The sequence below is a fragment of the Apodemus sylvaticus genome, chromosome X, assembly GCF_947179515.1.
Source record: "Apodemus sylvaticus chromosome X, mApoSyl1.1, whole genome shotgun sequence".
NCBI classification, from domain to species: domain Eukaryota; kingdom Metazoa; phylum Chordata; class Mammalia; order Rodentia; family Muridae; genus Apodemus; species Apodemus sylvaticus.
In genome coordinates, this window is record NC_067495.1 from 5,064,431 (window position 1) to 5,084,882 (window position 20,452).

A 20,452-nucleotide genomic window follows, 5' to 3' on the forward strand; every position below is an offset into this window, starting at 1 on the left:
TTGACCATATAGTTGGTCACAAAACAGACCTCAAAACATACAAGAAGTATGAAGTTATCCTATGCCTTCAATCTGATCACTATGGAGTAAGGGTGGTCTTCAATAGCAAAACAATAACAACAACAACAACACTAACAACAACAGAAAGCCCACATACACATGGAAGCTGTACAATGCTCTACTCAATAATACCTTGGTCAAGGAAGAAATAATTAAAGAAATCAAAGACTTTGTAGAATTTAATGAAAATGGAGGCACAACAGACCAAAACATACGGGACACAATGCAAGCAGTGCTAAGAGGAAAACTCATAGCCCTGAGTGCCTCCAAAAAGAAACTGGAGAGAGCATATACTAGCAGCTTAACAGCATACCTAAAAGCTCTGGAACAGAAAGGAGCTAATACACCCAAGAGGAGTAGAAGGCAGGAAATCATCAAACTCAGGGCTAAAATCAACAAAGTAGAAATAAAAAGAACTATACAAAGTATCAAGAAACCCAAGAGCTGGTTCTTTAAGAAAATCAACAAGATAGATCAACCCTTACCCAGACTAACCGGAGGGCACAGAGAGAGTATCCAAATTAACAAAATCAGAAATGAAAATGGAGATATAATAAGAGAAACTGAGGAAATTCAAAAATGCATCAGATCCTACTACAAAAGCTTATATTCAATACAACTGGAAAATCTGGGGGAAATGGACAATTTCCTAGACAGATACCAAATACTAAAATTAAATCAGGATCAAATAGACAATCGAAACAGTCCCATAACCGCTAAAGAAATAGAAGTGGTCATTGAAAGTCTTCCAACCAACAAAAGCACTGGACTAGATGATTTTAGTGCAAAATTCTATCATGATATGAATTCATGAAATTCTTAGGCATATGGGTGGAACTGGAAAATATCATCCTAAGTGAGGTAACCCAATCACAAAAGAATACACATGGTATATGCACTCACTGATAAGTGGATATTAGCCCAGAAGAGTTGCCACCAGTGTCCTGTTAGAATAGATAACCTGCAAAGTAAGCTGGGGATAGATGGGGAGGTGGTAAAAAAGAAAGATGGCCAGGACAAACCAATAGGCCCAAAGTTTAATTGGGGTCTGACAGTTTAAGGCTTTGGGGCAAGTCCCTCCTCCAAACTCTGGGGTGTGTTCCAGGGAACAGGTCTGACTGTTCACTGGGCATTGGCTCCACTGCTCAGGCACATGGGCAGGTCACCTGCTTAATTCAGGAATTTGTAGACCTGGAGGAACAATGAGCTTCACCTTCACTCTAGAGTGGAGCAGGATTATGGTTTAGCACAGGAAATTCCAGCTCAAGTGCTGGGAGAGGAACTTCACCTTGGTTAATGTTGAATTCCTGACAGGTGACATGACACCCCAATACAGTTCTCTACACAGAAACTTGGAATACCCAAGACACAATTCACATATCAAGTGATGACCAAGAAGAAGGTTGAACAAAGTATGGATACTCTGGTCCTTCTTAGAAGGGGGAACAAAATACCCATAGAAGGCGATACTGAAACAAAGTGTGGAGCTGAGTCTGAGGGAAAGACCATCCAGAGACTACCCCACCTAGGGATCCCTCCCATATACGGTTACAAAACCCAGAAACTATTATTGATTCCCACAAGTACTTGCTGACCATAGTCAGATATAGCTGTCACCTGGGAGGGTCTGATGGTGCATGAACAATACAGAGGGGAACTCTCTCAGCTAGCCATTGAACTGAGCACAGGGTCCCCAGTGTGGGAGCTAGAGAAAGGACCCAAGGAGCTGAAGGAGTTTGCAGCGCCATAGGAGGAACAATGATATGAGTCATCCAGTACTCCCAGAGCTTCCAGGAAAAAAAAAAAAACATCAACCAGATAACACACATGGTGTAACCCATGGCTCCAGATGCATAGGCAGCAGAGGATGGCCTTGTTGGACATCAAAGGGAGGAGAGGCCATTGATTCTGGCAAGGCTCGATGCAACAGTGTAGGGGAATACCAGGACAGGGAGGAAGGAGGGGGTTGATTGGGGAAGAGAGGGATGGGAGATGGCTTATGGGACTTTTGGGGGGGGGGACCAGGAAAGGGGAAATCATTTGAAATGTAAATAAAGAATATATCTACTTAAAAAGGAAAGATGAGACATATTTATAAATAAGAAAATGATTTAATAAAATACTGAGGTCTCTGAGATCTAGGGTAATAGTATTTTTTCTCTGAAATTGTAAAGAATGAAAATAAAATTGTTCAGGGTTTTGTCTTCCACTACAAACTACAAAAGTCATAGATATCCTGTGTTCAAAATAATTAAAATAAGATGGGAATTGCATTAAATTTGGAAGTAAAAGTTATGAAAGGAGAATATGGCCCAACTGGTAGTAATATATTATATATGAAAATATTTAAGCCCAGTGACAGTATCAGCAAAAAATTCCCTGAAATATGTGTCACCAATATATTAACTACAAATACAGGATGGTGACACATATTTAAGATTCAATGAATTATAAAAAACATAAAATATAACTGCGGAAATTTTTAGTTATCATTATTAACATCTTGCTTTGTATGATTTATAAATTCAAACACCATCAAATCTTATTATCCAGGAAAACCATACTATATATGGATTTTGACACCATGTGTGATTACAGGACACGTGGAAGGAACTGAAATATATTTATCAAAGATATAAGAGACTATTGTACTGCTTTTAAAAATTTAAATGTAGTGAATAATACAGGTGAAAAGTAATATAATACAGAAAATATTTATTTTGACTTTAATGAAATAAATACCAAATAAGAACTATTAATCTTAGAGAAAATGTGAGAAAAAATTATAAATATAATGACAGGCATGATCACATGATAAATTGGGTCAGTTTTGTAATAAGACACAATGTATAAGGTTTATGCCCCTAACAATAGAATCTGCTAGGCCAATCTGAAAGATCTGAAATGAAAAATGCAAAAGTGCACTATTGTGGTTAAGCATTTCAACTTTCTAATTTCTGAAATTGATAATTTAGCAAGCATAAAATCAGGAAGAAGATAGATCTGTAAGGGTAACACTCACTAGCACTATCTATCAGAATGATGTATTTGACATTTATGGAACATTGCATCCAGCAAGAGCAGAAAGCATATTTTTCTTGGCCTTATATGAAATATTTACCTAGAAAGACCATAATCTTGTCCACCAATATATTTCATCAATGTTAAAGGGTAGAAGCCATTTAGTGTATGTCTTTGGCCATAGTGGAATTAAAATAGAAACAATAGCAATAGATGGATGATCTTTACCTATCTAGAAATAAAAGCTCACACATCTAACACCACAAGGGTCAAGTATGTCATCTTATGAGAATTCAGAGGATACTGTAAAACAAACATTACAATTAAAATGAAAGTTACTAAAATTATGAAATGAGATTAAAAGAATATTTAGAAAGAAATATATAGCAATAAATAAATATAAAACCTCTTAGAATTTGAAATGTCTTGCCTTAATGAAATAATAGAAAGAAGAGAAATTTTTGCCTAAATAAAGTAAAAGAAAAATATAATTTAAAGATGAAATTGTTAAAACTGAAACAGGAAAGCACAGGGAAAGCAAACAAAATCAAAAGCTAAAAGATCTTGTCTAAAAATCCTCAAAATTGATAAACCTGCAGGCAAGCTAACCTAGAAAAAGAGAAGTTAGACTGATAACAGTAATACAAATGCCAGAATCATTATTGATCCATGGCTGTTCTACCATTTGGGGAGTTGAGGCAAGAGTCCTCTGAATTCTAAGCCATCTTGAGCTGCATAAGAAAGTTAAAGGTATTTTGCACTACATGAAAGTTACAGGCAAATCTGGGTTACATAATAAAGTTATCTCATAAAAAAATCATAAAATTGTAACAAATCAATCTGAATATGTATGAAAATGTACATCTTGTGTCTAGCATTTGGATAAAGTTCTTTTAAGCCAGAGCAGCATAAACAAAAGAGTTCATTTTGATTCAAAGAATTGATTCTATTTCTTATTTTGTGAATGTAATTTATCACCCAAAATATCACATGATGGAAGTTTGTACAGTGGAACCTTTAAGCAACAGAGTCTAGTGGGTCATGGTTAAGTCATAGGGCCTCTACCCTCATATATATATATACCCTACCTGTATGTGTGTGTGTATGTATGTGTATATACATATACATATATATATGTGTGTGTGTATGTATATATGTATATATATGTATATATGTATGTATGTATATATACAATAATTTGAATGACAACACATTTTCCCATATTCCTATCAAGCATTCTACATAACATTTTATGGAAAGGATAGAGATAACATGTAACATAAATGGGCAAAGTAGTATTTTTTGCCTTCTATTTCTGTAGAATTAGAATGTTTCAAGTTGCTGGGCATGGTGGCGCATGCCTGTAATCCCAGCCCTTGGGAGGCAGAGGCAGGTGGATTTCTGAGGTCGAGGCCAGCCTGGTCTACAGAGTGAGTTCCAGGACAGCCAGGACCACACAAAGAAATCCTGTCTCAAAAAACCAAAAAAAAAAAAAAAAAAGAATGTTTCAAGTCATAATTTGACAGAAAAATTGTGTTTGTACCAAGAAAAATATTTCCCCCTTCTCATGACCCTTACATCTCTCTTTTTTAACTTAGCCCATCCATCCATCCAACCAACCATGTAATCTGGTTAACACATCTGTCCCAGATTTTAAGTGTTATTCTAAAGGTTGGCTACATGATTATCAGAGCTAGACACTTGGGGGTTGCTTTATTTAGTACCTAATATTTACTCAGTATTTGTACCTTATATAAATGAGACTTAGGCATTATTCAATTTAACTGAGTAAAAGGAGCTTGGCAGAAAACAAGAGAAACTCATAACATATAAGTTGCAATAACTTTCCTCCTTTGCCCTACTCTCTATCTACCCTCAGAAGAATCTACTTTCAGATTTATGCATCTCAAATGCAAGGTTCATGCCAAGATACCAGGAATAGAGGAGCACAACGGCAGGTCACAAGGGTGAGGAGTTGCTGGCAGGTAAGACATACTTTCTTTGCTGGTAGACAGCCACCAACAGGCACCTAATCATATACAGGCAGAGATGAGCCACACAAAGACAGGCACAAGAACAGACACATACTGACACACAGACCTCACAGAGGTAGACACACAGGCCTACAGGCTGACTCATACATAGAGGCTGATTTGATGAGGATTGATGCTTAGGATAAGGGTCCTAGCATCAAATCCTAATTTATTCAGAACCCACACAAAAGTGGCATTCTGCCAGGCATAGACATGTAACAAATTATATCACTATTCATTTGTACAGTTCCCTGGACATTGAGTGTTAGCTATTTTATGCTGTCTTTTGTACTGTCTTTTGTCTTTTATGCTGTCTCCTGTACATTCAATGCCAGCCTTGTTTTAGTGATTCATATAACTAATTAAGTGTATCATGTTCAGTATCATGCTTACATTATGTTTAACCAGTAGCAAGGAAACACCTCCATGGTTGCAATTCTAAAGATGCTGGGTTGTACAATTCCAATACAACTATCTCCTGTTTTCTTTCTTTTTGTTTTACCAAAGAAGCTTTTAAGGAAGAAATGGAATATCTATGTTTATGTCTATGTCTATGTCTATGCCTATGCCTATGCCTATGTCTATCTAATCTATATCTAATGTATCTATCTATTGATCTATCATAATCTTAATTTTTTCTGTAAGAATTTCATACATGTATGCAATATATTTTATTTGTATAAACTGACCATTTCCTCTCCATCTCTATCTGGACATTGCCTTTACAGACACACACACACACACACACACAGACAGACACACACACACACATACAGACACATGCACACACATACACATACACACACATGAACAGACAAAAACACATAGTCTGCTCCTATCTTTATGCCTATTTTTAAAGTTATATTTTGTGCTTAGCTTACACACTAGTGTGTTTCCATAAAGGTTCTCATATATACCTAGTTTCAGTGAACCACTCACCATCTTTTCATCTTCTTTATCCCCCTACCTCTACTCCTACTGAAAATGTTAATCCTTAGTATTCCTACAATTCTCAGTGAACAGGTGTTCTCCATTCATATCTTATTTGTACTTGCTGTTTGAATGTGTCTACATGAATATCCCTGCTCCTTTTGTTTTACCTATAATATGCAATTCCTGCTTCCTTAATGCATGCCCACCTTCAATTAACCCCTTTCTACTTTCTTTGATTCTTACATGCACTTCAAGTCAAATGAAGAAATATAAGATTCAAATCCAGAGACCACACATGTGAGACAAAAAACAGCATTTGTCTTTCAGAGCCTGGGTGACCTCACTCAGCATATCTATTTTTCAAATTTCATCAGCTGACTTGCAAATTTCATCATTTTGTCTTTCTTTACAACTAAGTAATATTCCATTGTCATATAGTCTTCATTATGGAATTCTTTTGTTTTCTTGGTTAGATTTATTTCCAGGTATTTTTTGCAGCTATTATTAATGATATCTTTCCCCCAGAACTCTGTTTCAATGTGTTAGTTATTAGTATATAGGGATGCTGCTAGGTTTTGAGTATTAATTTCCTATTCTACAACTTTGATGAAAACTTCTAAGAATTCTTGTTGGAATCATTTGGTGTCTCATATATATAATCATATAATCTGCAAAAGAGCAGTTCATTTAAGGTTTTTGGTCATTTTTTCCTTCTCTTGTTAGTTGAAGACTTTAAATACCGTATTGGTTAGGAGTGGAGAGAGAATGGATGTTTCTTGCCTTTTCTTTACTATTACTTCAAACTAAGTTTTTTTTCCTCCATTTCGAATAATGTTGCCTATAGGTTTGTCTTGTGTAGCTTTATTATGTTGAAGTGTTCATCCTCCATTCTTACCTAGATTCGTTCTGACTTCTGTAAGGAAGTGATGTTGGATTTTGTGAGATGATCATGCAATTTTTGTCTTTGAGTCCATTTATTGATAAATAACATTTTTCATTTATATTTGTTAAAATATCCATGAATTGCTGGAAGGGAGTTAATTTGGTCATGATAAATGACCTATTTGATGTTTTCAAATATTGGGTTTGCCCATTCCATGGACAAGTACCAGTGCCTGTCAATATTGATACTCTGTTATACTTGCAGATAGGAGTTTAGTATGGTTGTACTCTGAGAGGCTCCACCTAGCAACTGACTCAGATAGAGGCATTTATCCTCAGCCAAACAGTGAATGGGGACTCTTATGGAAGAACATGAACAAAGATTTTGACCTTTTAGGGGATTGGAACTCCACAGGAAGACTGACAGATTCAATTAATTTGAACTCTTGGGGTTCTCAGAGACTAAACCACTAAACAAAGAACATGCACAGGCTAGACTTAGGCTCAGCACCCCCATTCTGCCTTCTGCTCCTCACACCAAACCTCCTCCCCCATATCCATGAGGATGTCCCTAGCCCCCAGCCCCCACTCGATCAGTCTTCACTACTCACTGGCACCTCAAGTCTCTTGAAGTTTATGTACCTCTTTTTTGACTGAGTCCAGACCAGGAAGTCCTCTGCTGTATTGGTGTTGGAGCCCTCATATCAGCTGGTGCATGCTGCCTAGTCAGTGGCTCAATGTCTGCGAGATCTGCGGTGTCCAGGTCAGTTGAGACTGCTGGTCTTCCCATCCTCTTTATTACCTTTTTTATCTTATTTGGTATCTTGGCAACACTGGTTTCATAAAAAGAATTTGGAACTCTTCCTTTCTTTTGTGGAATTATTTGCTGAGAATTAGTATTAGATCTTCTTTAAGGACTGGTAGAATTCTTTAGTGAGTCCGCATGGTCCTGGACATTTTTATGTTTGTGGACTTTTTAATTATTTTTCAATATCATTTCTAGTTATAGATTAATTTAATTTATTTTTTTCATCTTAAATTAATTTGATATGCCATATAAATCCACGTGTTCATTCATTTTTCTAGCTTTCTAATCTTGTGAACTCTAGATTTTACAGACATGTCTTTATGATTATCTAATTTTGTTGGCATCTACTTAATGTCTCCCTTTTCATATCTCATTTTATTAGTTTTGATTTTCTTTCTTTTCTTTGGACAATTTGGCTAAGATTTTTGTCAATCTTGCTTATCTTTTCAAAGAACAAATTATTCACTTTTCTGCTATTTTTGTTTGTACTTCATTAATTTCTGTTCTGATATTTATTATTTCTTCCCATATTCTGTTTTGGGGTTTCATTTCACCTTGTTTTTCTGAAGCCTTAATAAATATCTTCAAGCTTCCAATTTAAGTTTTCTATGGTATTTTTATGCAAGCAAGTAGATCTCTAAGCTCCTAAGACTGCAATAATTATGTCCCATAAATTTTGATGTTTTATTTTAATTTTCATTCGATTTTAGGAATTTGTTTGAAGAGTACTATGTCATGATAGGTTTGATTTGACATTTGACATCTTCTGATGTATTCTCACTCAGGGTGGTAGGATCTATCCTTAGTCTTCCTCTGAGAGTTCTGTACCAACTCAGGCCTCTTCACTGGGCCCAAAGCTGTTTCTCTGGGGTAGCTTTCCCTGAATCACCATCATCTGAGTTAACAAATTTGGCTGAGATATTTATGCCCTTCATCTGTGTAATTCACCTAGGTAAACTCCTCTTTCGGTCTGTGACTTACGTCATTTTAAAAAATTTTAAATTTGTTTCTTAATGTTTTTCAGAAGCTCATTTTCCACTCAATGAGATTTTTTATTTACTTTCCACAAGTTTGTCTGCTCTCTATAGTTTTGATTTTTATTCCTATTTGCCTTTATTCTTTACAGTCAGAGAGAAAGCATGGTGGCATTTCCATTTTTCTCTATTTGTTAAAAGTTATACCATGTATAATATTTTTTAGTGTTTGTGTGTAATGTTCAGTTAGGTTTATGTTTTATGCTATGATTAAACAAAGCTATGTTTTAGGTTATATTATGAAAATCTGGATTGTAAGGCTCTAGATTTTCTTCATTTGGCTTGGGTTGTTTTGTTTAATTCAGATGACCTTGTTTTTGGTGGGGGTAGAAGGATTGAACTTCACCCACTATCGCTATGTATGATTAAACTGTGGATGTATATCTAGTACATTTTTTTCAAGTACTTGTATTTTTATTTGCTAAAGTAGGGTTATTTTTTTGAGGGTATTTTCCTTTATTGTAGTGTAGTTCAATTAAAACTACTTTTACACATGCATATGTATATATTTTCTGAATTCTTTATGACTTTACTATCAGTTATTCTTCCCCATATTCCCTTCTCTACATTATTCTACCATCTTTCATGTTCCTTACTCCAGGTGTATAGTCTACTAACAGTGGTGATATTTTTGAAGATTTCCAGCCCAGGTAAGTTTGCTCAGTATTTTTACAACCATTTCCCTTATCTTTTGGAGTAAAATTTACAATTCTCCTCCTCATCAGTGATGTCACCCACATGGCAAGCATCCCTTCCCTTTGATCTCCTCTGCCACTCTCAGGCTCTTGGTCTGTGCTTCAGTCACACCGCTCTCCTTGCCTTCTGCCATCTCCTGATGCTCTGCCATCACACCATCAGTTCTGTTCTCTTCTAGAATATCATTCTTATTTTTTTAAACATATCTCCAGTTTGTCTCCTCTTCCCTTTTTCACACCTCTGTCCAAAATTCCTCTTTTTGGAGGCTGGAGAAATAGCTCTCCAGTGATTTAAGAGAAGGTACTGTTCTTGGAGAGGTTCTTTGAGTTTAAAGAACCCACATTTGACAGTTCAGAGCCACCCCCAATTTCAGTTCCTCCTAACCTCTGAAAACACCACTATTCAGGTGTGCATTTGAATTGAACACACACACACACACACACACACACACACACATACACACACACACATACACACACACACAGCAGAATATAAAGAAAATAAGTTGATTCTGATCTGCAAGCTTCATACATACAGTCTTGCTTTCATAACGTTGGGAGTTGCTAAGCAAGCCACCAGAGGAGAAAAATAATAACCACTAGTCTTACCAACCCGTGAAGCCTACAAACTACAATAATGACTGACCCAACACAGTATTCCCAGTGGTACAAACGTGCAACAAACGTTATGGTATTAGCCAAATATCTGGTTGCAACAAAGGTCCATGCCTTGAGATGGAACCCATCACTTGCATTGTTTTCAGGGCCAATCATGTGTGGCTAATGGCTTGATGAGTCATAGGTCCACTGTATTATTCTTCTAGATGCATATAGCATTAAACAGACTCCTAATAACTTCCATGTGCAGATCAGTGCAGCTCTCAAATCCCATCAGAGGAGGTTCCTACAGTAAATGCTGATTGACAGCGAGCATCTAGTACTTTTAAAAATGAAACTGGGTATGCCAGTGTTTGATGCATGTATTTTCAGAATTATAATGTTCTCCTTATTATTGAATTATTGTTCTTTTTTAAAATTTTTCTTTATTGAAAATAGACTCTTCTCTTATACAATTCATGCCAATCACAGTTTCTCTTCCTTCTACTCATCACCTGCCATTCATCATTCATTTCTTCTTCAGAAAAGAGCAAACACCAAAGAGAAAACAATCAAACAGTGCAAAGTCATATATAATATGAAAGGCAGAAGCCCTCAAATCAAGCTTGGACAGGACAATCCATAGGAAGAAAGAGTCCCATGAACAGGCAAAAGAGTCAGAGACACATGCTTCCAGTATTATGAGTCCCTCAGAAACACCAAGTTAATAGCCATAGCATATACATAGAGAACCTGGTGTAGACCCATGCAGGCCCCATGGATGCTATTTAAGTCTCTAGAGCCATATGAGCCCTTCTTAGTTGATTCTGTGGGTCATATTCTCTGGTGTCCTCCATTCCCCCTGACTCCAACAATCACTATTCCCTTCTTCAATGGGGTTCCCTGATCTCCTAAGAAAAGGATCTGTTGTTATATAATAAATACTGTATGGTACAATCTAATATAATATGATAAAACAAACACTAACACATTGGGATTGAATAAAACCAATCAACAAACAAACAGAAAGAAAATAATCCAAGAGATGGTCCAAAAATCAGATCTCCTCTTGGTCTTACACTCAGAAATCTCATATAAAAACACTAAGCAAGAAGGCATAGTATAAGCAAAGTGGACCTGGTGAAGACTGGTATAGGACCTGTGCTTACTGCTTCAGAATCTGAGTTTATTTGTGCTTTTATCATGTTGATTCAAAGCCTCTTGCTTTCTTTGTGTCTTCCTTCCTCTTTGGATCTTATAAATTTTTAAAATTGCTTTTCTAAAATGTTTCTATGATACATTACCTCCCAACAATACTTTTCCTTCCCTCATCTCCTCCTAGACCCCTTTCCCCTTCTTAATTCCTCCTCTTTTTCCCTTCAGAAAAAAAGGAGCAGGCTGTCCAGTACATCCACCAAACATGGTGTGATGGTTAGTATATGATTGGCAGAAGGAGTGACCCTATTAGGAGGTGTGGCCTTGTTGGAGTAGGTATGTCACTTTGGGTGTGGGCTTAAGACCCTAACCCTAGTTGCCTGCAAGTCTGTCTACTACTAGCAGCCTTCAGATGAAGATGTAGAACTCTCAGCTCCTTTTGCACCATATCTGCCTGGATGCTGCCATGTTTCTGCATTGATGACAATGGACTGAACCTCTGTGCCTGTAAACCAGCCCCAATTAAATGTCTTTTATAAAATTTGCATTGGTCATAGTGTCTCTTCACAGCAGTGAAACCCTAATTAAGACAGAAGTTGATACCAGGGACTGGGGTATTGCTGTGATAGGCATGACCATGCTTTTCTTTGGAAGAATGTGGATTTTGAGACTTTGGATTTGGGAAACCATGAAATGCTTTAAGTGGGGCTTAATGCACCAGCCTAGTAGGAATGTGGAAGACAGTGGTGCTGAGGGTCATTTGAACTGTGTAGTTCTGATGACCCAAGAGGTCTAAGTGAAGAAGAACTTAAATATGTGGCTGAGAGTTTTTGTGATGTTTTGGTGAACCGGGCTGCTTTTTGCCATTGTCTGAAGAGACTGCCTAGGGCTAAGGTAAAGAGATTTATATTAATTGTATCTGCAAAGGAAGTCTCAAAAAAGCCCAAAAAGGGCTTTTTTCTCTGTTTAAAGTCTTATGAAGAGAATTTTGAACAAACATAGCTAACTGAGAAAGGAAAAGTACAAAATATATAGTTTGAGTATTAAAGGGACTCCAGGAAGTGAGATGGAGCTGAATTCAAGGATATTAAATTGAATTAAGGGAGTGGTGACCTTGACCTAGATTCTACCCTTCTAATTTAGGTTCAGGCACGGTAGTGCAAGCCTTTAATCCCAGGAGGCAAAGATAAGCAGATCTCTGAGTTCAAAGCCAGCCTAGAACAGAGCACATTCTAGGTGAAGAAAAACTTAAATTCAGGCTTGGTGGACCACACCTTTAATCACAGTGCTTAGGAGACAGGCATGCAGATTTCTTGAGTTCAAAGTCAGTCTATGGAGCAAGATTCAGGAAAGCCAACTTAAGCAGTGAAGGAGCTGGGAAAAAGGATGTAGAATTCTCAGCTTCTCCTGCACCATATCTGCCTGGATGCTGACATGGAGATGCAGAGTTTGACTTTGCCCAGCTGGTTTCTTGTCTTGCTTGGGGGGTTACAGTTAAGTGATTGAATGAATCTCAGAAGAAACCTTGAACTTTGGACTTTTAACACTGTTGAGACTGCTATAGACTGCAGGGACTTTTGAAGTTGGACTAAATGTATTTTGCATTATGCTATGTTTAAGTATGGCTCCCATTGACTCATGTTTGAACAAGCCTCTGGGGGCCAGGGAGTGGAATGTGATGTTTTGCATACAATTGGCCCAGGGTGTGACCATATTAGGAAGTGTGGCCTTGTTGGAGTAGGTGTGTCACTGTGGGCGTGGGCTATAAGACCCGCACCCTAGTTGCCTGGAAGTCAGTCTTCTGCTTGCAGCATTCAGATGAAGATGTAGAACTCTCAGCTCCTCTTGTACCGTATCTGCCTGGATGCTGCCATGTTTCTGCATTGATGACAATGGACTGAATGTCTGAGCCTATAAGCCAGCTCCAATTAAATGTTGTCTTTATAAGAGTTGCCTTGGTTAAACCAGGTGGTAGTGGTACACACCTGTAATCCCAGCACTTGGGGGACAGAGGCAGGCAGATTTCTGAGTTCGAGGCCAGCCTGGTCTACAGTGTGAGTTCCAGGATAGCCAGGGCTATACAGAGAAACCCTGTCTCAGAAAACAACAACAACAACAACAAAGAGTTGCCTTGCTCATGGTGTCTGTTCACGGTGGTGAAACCCTAACTAAGACACATGGCATAACAAGTTACAGTAAGACTAGGCACAAATCTGCATAGGAAGGCTGAAATGAGGCAACCTAGTAAAAAGAAAATGGTCCTAAATTTTTTTTTTTTAATTCTCAATTTTTAATTTAAAATTTTGTATTATTTACATATACACATAATATGTATATTTATATTTATTTAAATAAAACTTGAATTTCAGGAACAGTTTAACTTATAATAGGAAAAGATCGTCCATCAGTTTCATCACTACATTTGCACCTGAATTCACATTATGAATATCTATAACCTTAACTTTTCTCAGCTACTTAATAAGCAACTTTCATTCCAATGAAAGCTCTTCTTAAACACTCACAATATCCCTCCTTGATCTTATATTTTAACTATTATAAAATGCCTTTAAAACTACAGTTCAATAACTCATTTCAGAGTATATGTTTTGCTACTTTATTTATGCTTGATTACTAGTTTTTTTTTTAATTTTTTTCTTTTTTTCTTTTTTTCTTTCTTTTTTTATTTGATATAATTTTTTATTAACATTTCAAATGATTTCCCCTTTTCTAGCCCCCCACTCCCCGAAAGTCCCGTAAGCCCCCTTTTCTCCCCCTGTCCTCCCACCCACCCCTTCCCACTTCCCCGTTCTGGTTTTGCCGAATACTGCTTCACTGAGTCTTTCCAGAACAAGGGGCCACTCCTCCTTTCTTCTTGTACCTCATTTGATGTGTGGATTATGTTTTGGGTATTCCAGTTTTCTAGGTTAATATCCACTTATTAGTGAGTGCATACCATGATTCACCTTTTGAGTCTGGGTTACCTCACTTAGTATGATGTTCTCTAGCTCCATCCATTTGATGCAATAAATGTGGTATATCTACACAATGGAGTACTATTCAGCCATTAGAAACAATGAATTCATGAAATTCTTAGGTCCTAAAATGTTTAAGCTCATGCAAAAGAGCCAGAGAGACAGTCCAACTCATGCTGTTAGGAGTCCCACAAGAACACAAGTTACACAACCATAATATATATGCAAAAGACCTAGTTTTGGTTTCTGTGATCCCCTATGAACCCTGCTTAGTTGATTCTGTGGGCTGTTTTCAGTTTTCATGGTGTCCTTGACTATTCTGGTTCCTACAATCCTTCCTTCCCTTCTTCTGTATGGTTCCCCTGGCTTCACATACATTTTGGTTGTGAGTCCACATCTGTTCCCATCAGTTGCTGAATGCAAACTCTCTGATAATAATTGGGCTAGACACTGGACTATGAGTAAAGCAGAATATCATCAGAAATCATTTTATTAACTTTATTTTTGCCAGTCATGTTTGGTTCTGTCCTGGGTGTCTCTGAAACTCAACATCTGGTTCCTGGTCATCCAGGCACTGTTAGGCATTCATTCTCTCTCGTGGCTTGGGCCTCAAGTTGGACTAGCCATTGGTTGGCCACTTCCATAAGTTCTACCTCACCATTACCCCAGAACATCTTATAGGCAGGACACATTGGAGGAGAAAGTTCTATGGCTGGGTTGATATCCCACTCTCAGTGCTGGGAGCCTTGCCTTGTTATAGAAGATAGCTGGATTTGGCTCCATAATGCCCAATACTAGGAGACTTTGCTAGGGCTGTTTCTTCTGTCAAGGGATTCTCTGAGACCCAAGACAAAGGAATTTTTTAAATTTATTTTCTATATTCTTTGTTTACATTCCAAATGATTTCCCCTTTCTTGGTTCCCCATAAGCCCCATAAACCCTCTTCCATTCCCCAATCATCCCCTCTCATTTCTCTGTCCTGGCAATCCCCTACAATGCTGCATCAAGCCTTTCCAGGACCAGGGCCCTCTCCTTCCTTCTTCTTGGGAATCATTTGATATGCTAATTGTGTCTTGAGTATTCAGAGCTTCTGGGCTAATTAATATCCACTTATCAGAGACTGCATTCTTTTGTGATTGGGTTACCTCACTTAGGATGATATTTTCCAGATCAAACCATTTGCCTAAAAATTTTATGAATTCATTGTTTCTAATTGCTGAGTAGTATGCCATTGTGTAAATACACCACATTTTCTGTATCTATTCCTGCATTGAGGGATATGTGGGTTCTTTCCAGCTTCTGGCTATTATAAATACGACTGCTATGAGCATGTGTCCTTATTTCATGCCGGGGAATCCTCTGGGTATATGCCCAGGAGAGGTATAGCAGGGTTCTCTGAAAGTGTCATGGCCAGTTTTCTGAGGAACCGCCAGACTGATTTCCAAAGTGGTTGTACCATCTTACACTCCCATGAGAATGGAGGAATGTTCCTCTTTCTCCACATCTTCACCAGCACCTGCTGTCTCCTGAGTTTTTGATCTTAGTCATTCTGATTGGTGTGAGGTGAAATCTCAAGGTTATTTTGATTTGCATTTCCCTAATGATTAATGATGTTGAACATTTCTTAAGGTGCTTCTCAGCCATTCGAAATTCTTCAGGTGAAAATTCTTTGTCTGTACCCCAGTTTTTAATAGGGGTATTTGACTCTCTGGGTCTACTTTCTTGAGTTCTTTGTATATATTGGATATTAGTTCTCTGTCGGATGTAGGGTTGGTGAAGATCTTTTTCCAATTTGCTGGTTGCCGTTTTGTCTGACTGACAGTGAGTGTCTTTTGACTTACAGTAACGTTGTAATTTTATGAGGTCCTATTTGTCAAGAGACAAGGGATTTGATGGAGATACTATATTTAGATCTGTGCGTTTCAAGGTTTCTCATTCTTTTTTAAAAAAGAGTTAGTTATTTATTTTATGTATGTGTGTACATTGTAGCTGTCTTCAGACACACCAGAAGTGGGCATAAGATCCCATTACAGTAGGTTGTGAGCCACCATGTGGTTGCTGGGAATTGAACTCAGGACTTCTGGAAGAGCAGTCAGTGCTCTTAACCTCTGAGCCATCTCTCTGGCCCTTTTATGTTTTTTTTTAGAAAATAATCACTTCCCTAATTTCTTTCTCAGTCTGCTTATCCTTTGAGTACCTTCACAATAGCCACAAACAACATAAAGTATCTTGGTGTGACTCTAACCAAACAAGTGAAAGATCTATATGACAAGAACTTCAGGTCTCCGAAGAAGGAAATTGAAGAAAACCTCAGAAAATGGAAAAATCTTCCATGCTTGGGGATTGGCAGGATTGATATATTTAAAATGGCCATCTTGTCAAAAGCAATCTACAGATTCAACACAATGCCCACCAAAATTCCAACACAGTTCTTCATGGAGTTAGAAAGAGCAATTCTCAAATTCGTCTGGAATAACAAAAAAAAAAAAAAAAAAAAAAAAAAAAGGATAGCTAAAACTATTCTCAACAGTAAAAGAACTTCTGCGGGAATCAGTATCCCAGACCTCAAATATTACTACAGAGCAACAGTGATAAAAACTGCATGGTATTGGTACAATTTCAGGCAAGCGGATCAGTGGAATAGGATTGAAGACCCAGAAATGAACCTATGGTCACTTGATCTTTGACAAAGGACCTGAAAACATCCAGTGGAAAAAAGATAGCCTTTTCAACAAATGGTGCTGGTTCAATTGGAAGTCAGCATGCAGAAGAATGCAAACTGATTCATTCTTATCTCCTTGTACTAAGCTCAACTCCAAGTGGATCAAGGACCTCCACATAAAACCTGACACACTGAAACTAATAGAAAAGAAACTGGGGAAGACCCTTGAGGACAGGGGCACAAGGGAAAAGTTCCTGAACAGAACACCAATAGCGTATGCTCTAAGATCAAGAATTGACAAATGGGACCTCATAAAATTACAAAATTTCTGTAAGGCAAAAGACACTGTCAAAAGGACAAAAGGGCAACCAACAATTTGGGAAAGGATCTTCAGCAACCCTAAATCTGACAGAGAGCTAATATTCAATATATACAAAGAACTCAAGAAGTTAGAAACCAGAGAACCAAATAACCCTATTAAAAATGGAGTACAGAGCTAAACAAAGAATTTTCACCTGCAGAACTTTGGATGGCTGAGAAGCACCTTAAGAAGTGTTCAATATCATTATTCATTAGGGAAATGCAAATCAAAACAATCCTTAGATTTCACTTCACACCAGTCAGAATGGCTAAGATTAAAAACTCAGGAGACAGCAGGTATTGGCGAGGATATGGAGAAAGAGGAACACTCCTTCACTGCTGGTGGTATTGCAAGATGGTACAACCACTTCGGAAACTGGTCTGGTGGTTCCTCAGAAAACTGGCCATGACTCTTCCAGAGAACCCTGCAATACCTCTCCTGGGCATATACCCAGAGGATTCCTCAGCATGCAATAAGCACACATGCTCCACTATGTTAATACCAGCCTTATTTATAATAGCCAGAAGCTGGAAAGACCCCACATGTCCCTCAATGGAGGAATGGATACAGAAAATGTGGTATATTTACACAATGGAATTCTACTCAGCAATTAAAAACAATGAATTAATGAAATTCTTAGGCAAGTGGTTGGAACTGGAAAATATCATCCTAAGTGAGGTAACCTAATCACAAAAGAATACACATGGAATGCAATCACTGATAAGTGGATATTAATTAGCCCAGAAGCTCTGAATTCTCAAGACACAATTAGCATAACAAATGATATCTAAGAAGAGGGAAGGAGAGGGCCCTGGTTCTGAAAAGACTTGATTCAGCATTGTAGGTGGGTACCAGGACAGAGAAATGGGAGGGGGGTGATTGAGAAATGGGCAGATGGAAGAGGGCTTATGAGACCAATGGGGAGGGGGGAACCAGGAAAGGGGAAAGCATTTGGAATGTAAACAAAGAATATAGAAAATAATGAATGAATAAATAAATAAATAAATAAATAAATTGTAACCTTCTTCACTCAGGGTCATGTCATATTTGTGTAGTGCTGTCCATTTCAATGTGTTGTTAAATGTAAAATGCTCCATTTTATTGCTGTTCTTGGAGACTGAACAATAAAAATAATTCCACCCCAGAAAAAAAAGAAAAATAGTCACATATATGTGTTTTATTGAACCCAGTGTGAGTCAGTATGCTTTTTTATTATATATATTCTTTATTTGCATTTCAAATGATTTCCCCTTTCCTGGTTCCCCCATCCCCCAAAGTCCCATAAGCTCTTTCACATCCCCCTTTTCCCCAATCAACCCCCTCCTACTTCCCTGTCCTGGTACTCCTCTACACTTCTGCATCAAGCCTTTCTAGGACCAGGGATCTCTCCTTCCTCCTTCTTGGGCATCATTTGATATGTGAATTGTGTTTTGGGTATTTCAAGGTTCTGGGCTAATACCCACTTATCAGTGTGTGCATACCATGTGTGCTTTTTTGTGATTGTGTTACCTCACTTAGGGTGATATTTTCCAGTTCCACCCATATGCCTAAAAAATTTCATGAAATCATTGTTTTTAAAAGCTGAGTAAAATTCCATAGTGTAAATATATCACATTTTCTATATCCATTCCTCCATTGATGGACATCTTGGTTCTCTCCAGCTTCTGGCTATTAAAAATATGGCTGCTATGAACATAATGGAGCATGTGTCCTTATTACATGCTTGGGAATCCTCTGGGTGTATGCCCAGGAGAGGTATAGCAGGGTTCTCTGGAAGTGTCATGGCCAGTTTTCTGAGGAATCGCTAGACTGATTTCCAGAGTGGTTGTACCATCTTACAATCCCACCAGCAGTGGAGGAGTGTTCCTCTTTCTCCACATCTTCACCAGCACCTGCTGTCTCCTGAGTTTTTGATCTTAGCCATTCTGACTGGTTTGAGGTCAAATCTCAGGGTTGATTTGATTTTCATTTCCCTCATGACTAAGAATGTTGGACATTTCTTTAGGTGCTTCTCAGCCATTCAGTATTCCTCATGTGAAAATTCTTTGTTTAGCTCTGTACTCCATTTTTAATAGGGGTATTTGGCTCTCTGGAGTCTAACTTCTTGAGTACTTTGTATATATTGGATATGAGCCCTCTGTCAGATGTAGTTTTGGTAAGGATCTTTTCCCAATTTGTTCATTGCAGTTTGGTCCTATTGACAGTCCTGCTCTTCCTCTACAGAAACTTTGTAATTTTATGAGGTCCCATTTGTCAATTCTTGATCTTAGAGCATAAACTACTGGTGTTCTGTTCAGGAAATTTTCCCCTGTTCCAGTGTGCTCAAGGCTCTTCCCCAGTTTCTTTTCTATTAATTTCAGTTTGTCTGATTTTACATGGAGGGCCTTGATCCACTTGGACTTGAGTTTAGTACAAGGAGATAAGAATGGATCGATATGCATTCTACTGCATGCTAGCTGCCAGTTGAACTAGCACCATTTGTTGAAAAGGTTATCTTTTTTCTACTGGATGGTTTTGGCTCCTTTGTCAAAGATCAAGTGACCATAGGTGTGTCGGTTCATATCTGTGTCATCAACTCTTTTCCATTGATCTACCTGCCTTTCATTGTACCAGTACCATGCAGTTTTTAAACACTATTGCTCTGTAATATTGCTTGAGGTTTAGGATACTGATTCCACAGATAGCTTTATCTCTCTTGGGTTTTTTGTTATTCCAGATGAATTTGAGGATTGCTCTTTCTAACTCTATGAAGAACTGAGTTGGGATTTTGATGGGGATTGCATTGAATCTGTATATTCCTTTTGGCAAGATGTCAATTTTTCCTACATTAATCCTGCCAATCCATGAGCATGGGAGATTTTTCCATCTTCTGAGGTCTTCTTGGTTTCTTTCTACAGAGACTTGAAGTTCTTGTCATACAGATCTTTCACTTGTTTGGCTAGAGTCACATCAAGATACTTTATATTGTTTGTGACTATTGTGAAGGGTGTCATTACCCTAATTACTTTCTCAGCCTGTTTATCCTTTGAGTATAGGAATGATACTGATTTGCTTGAGTTAAATTTTATATCCGACCACTTTGGTGAAGATGTTTATCAGCTGTAGGAGTTCTCTGGTGGAATTTTTGCAGTCACTTAAGTATAATATCATATCATGATAGAATTCTGCACTTAAACCATCTGGTACTGTGATTTCTTTGGTTGTGAGATTGTTAATGACCACTTCTATTTCTTTAGGGG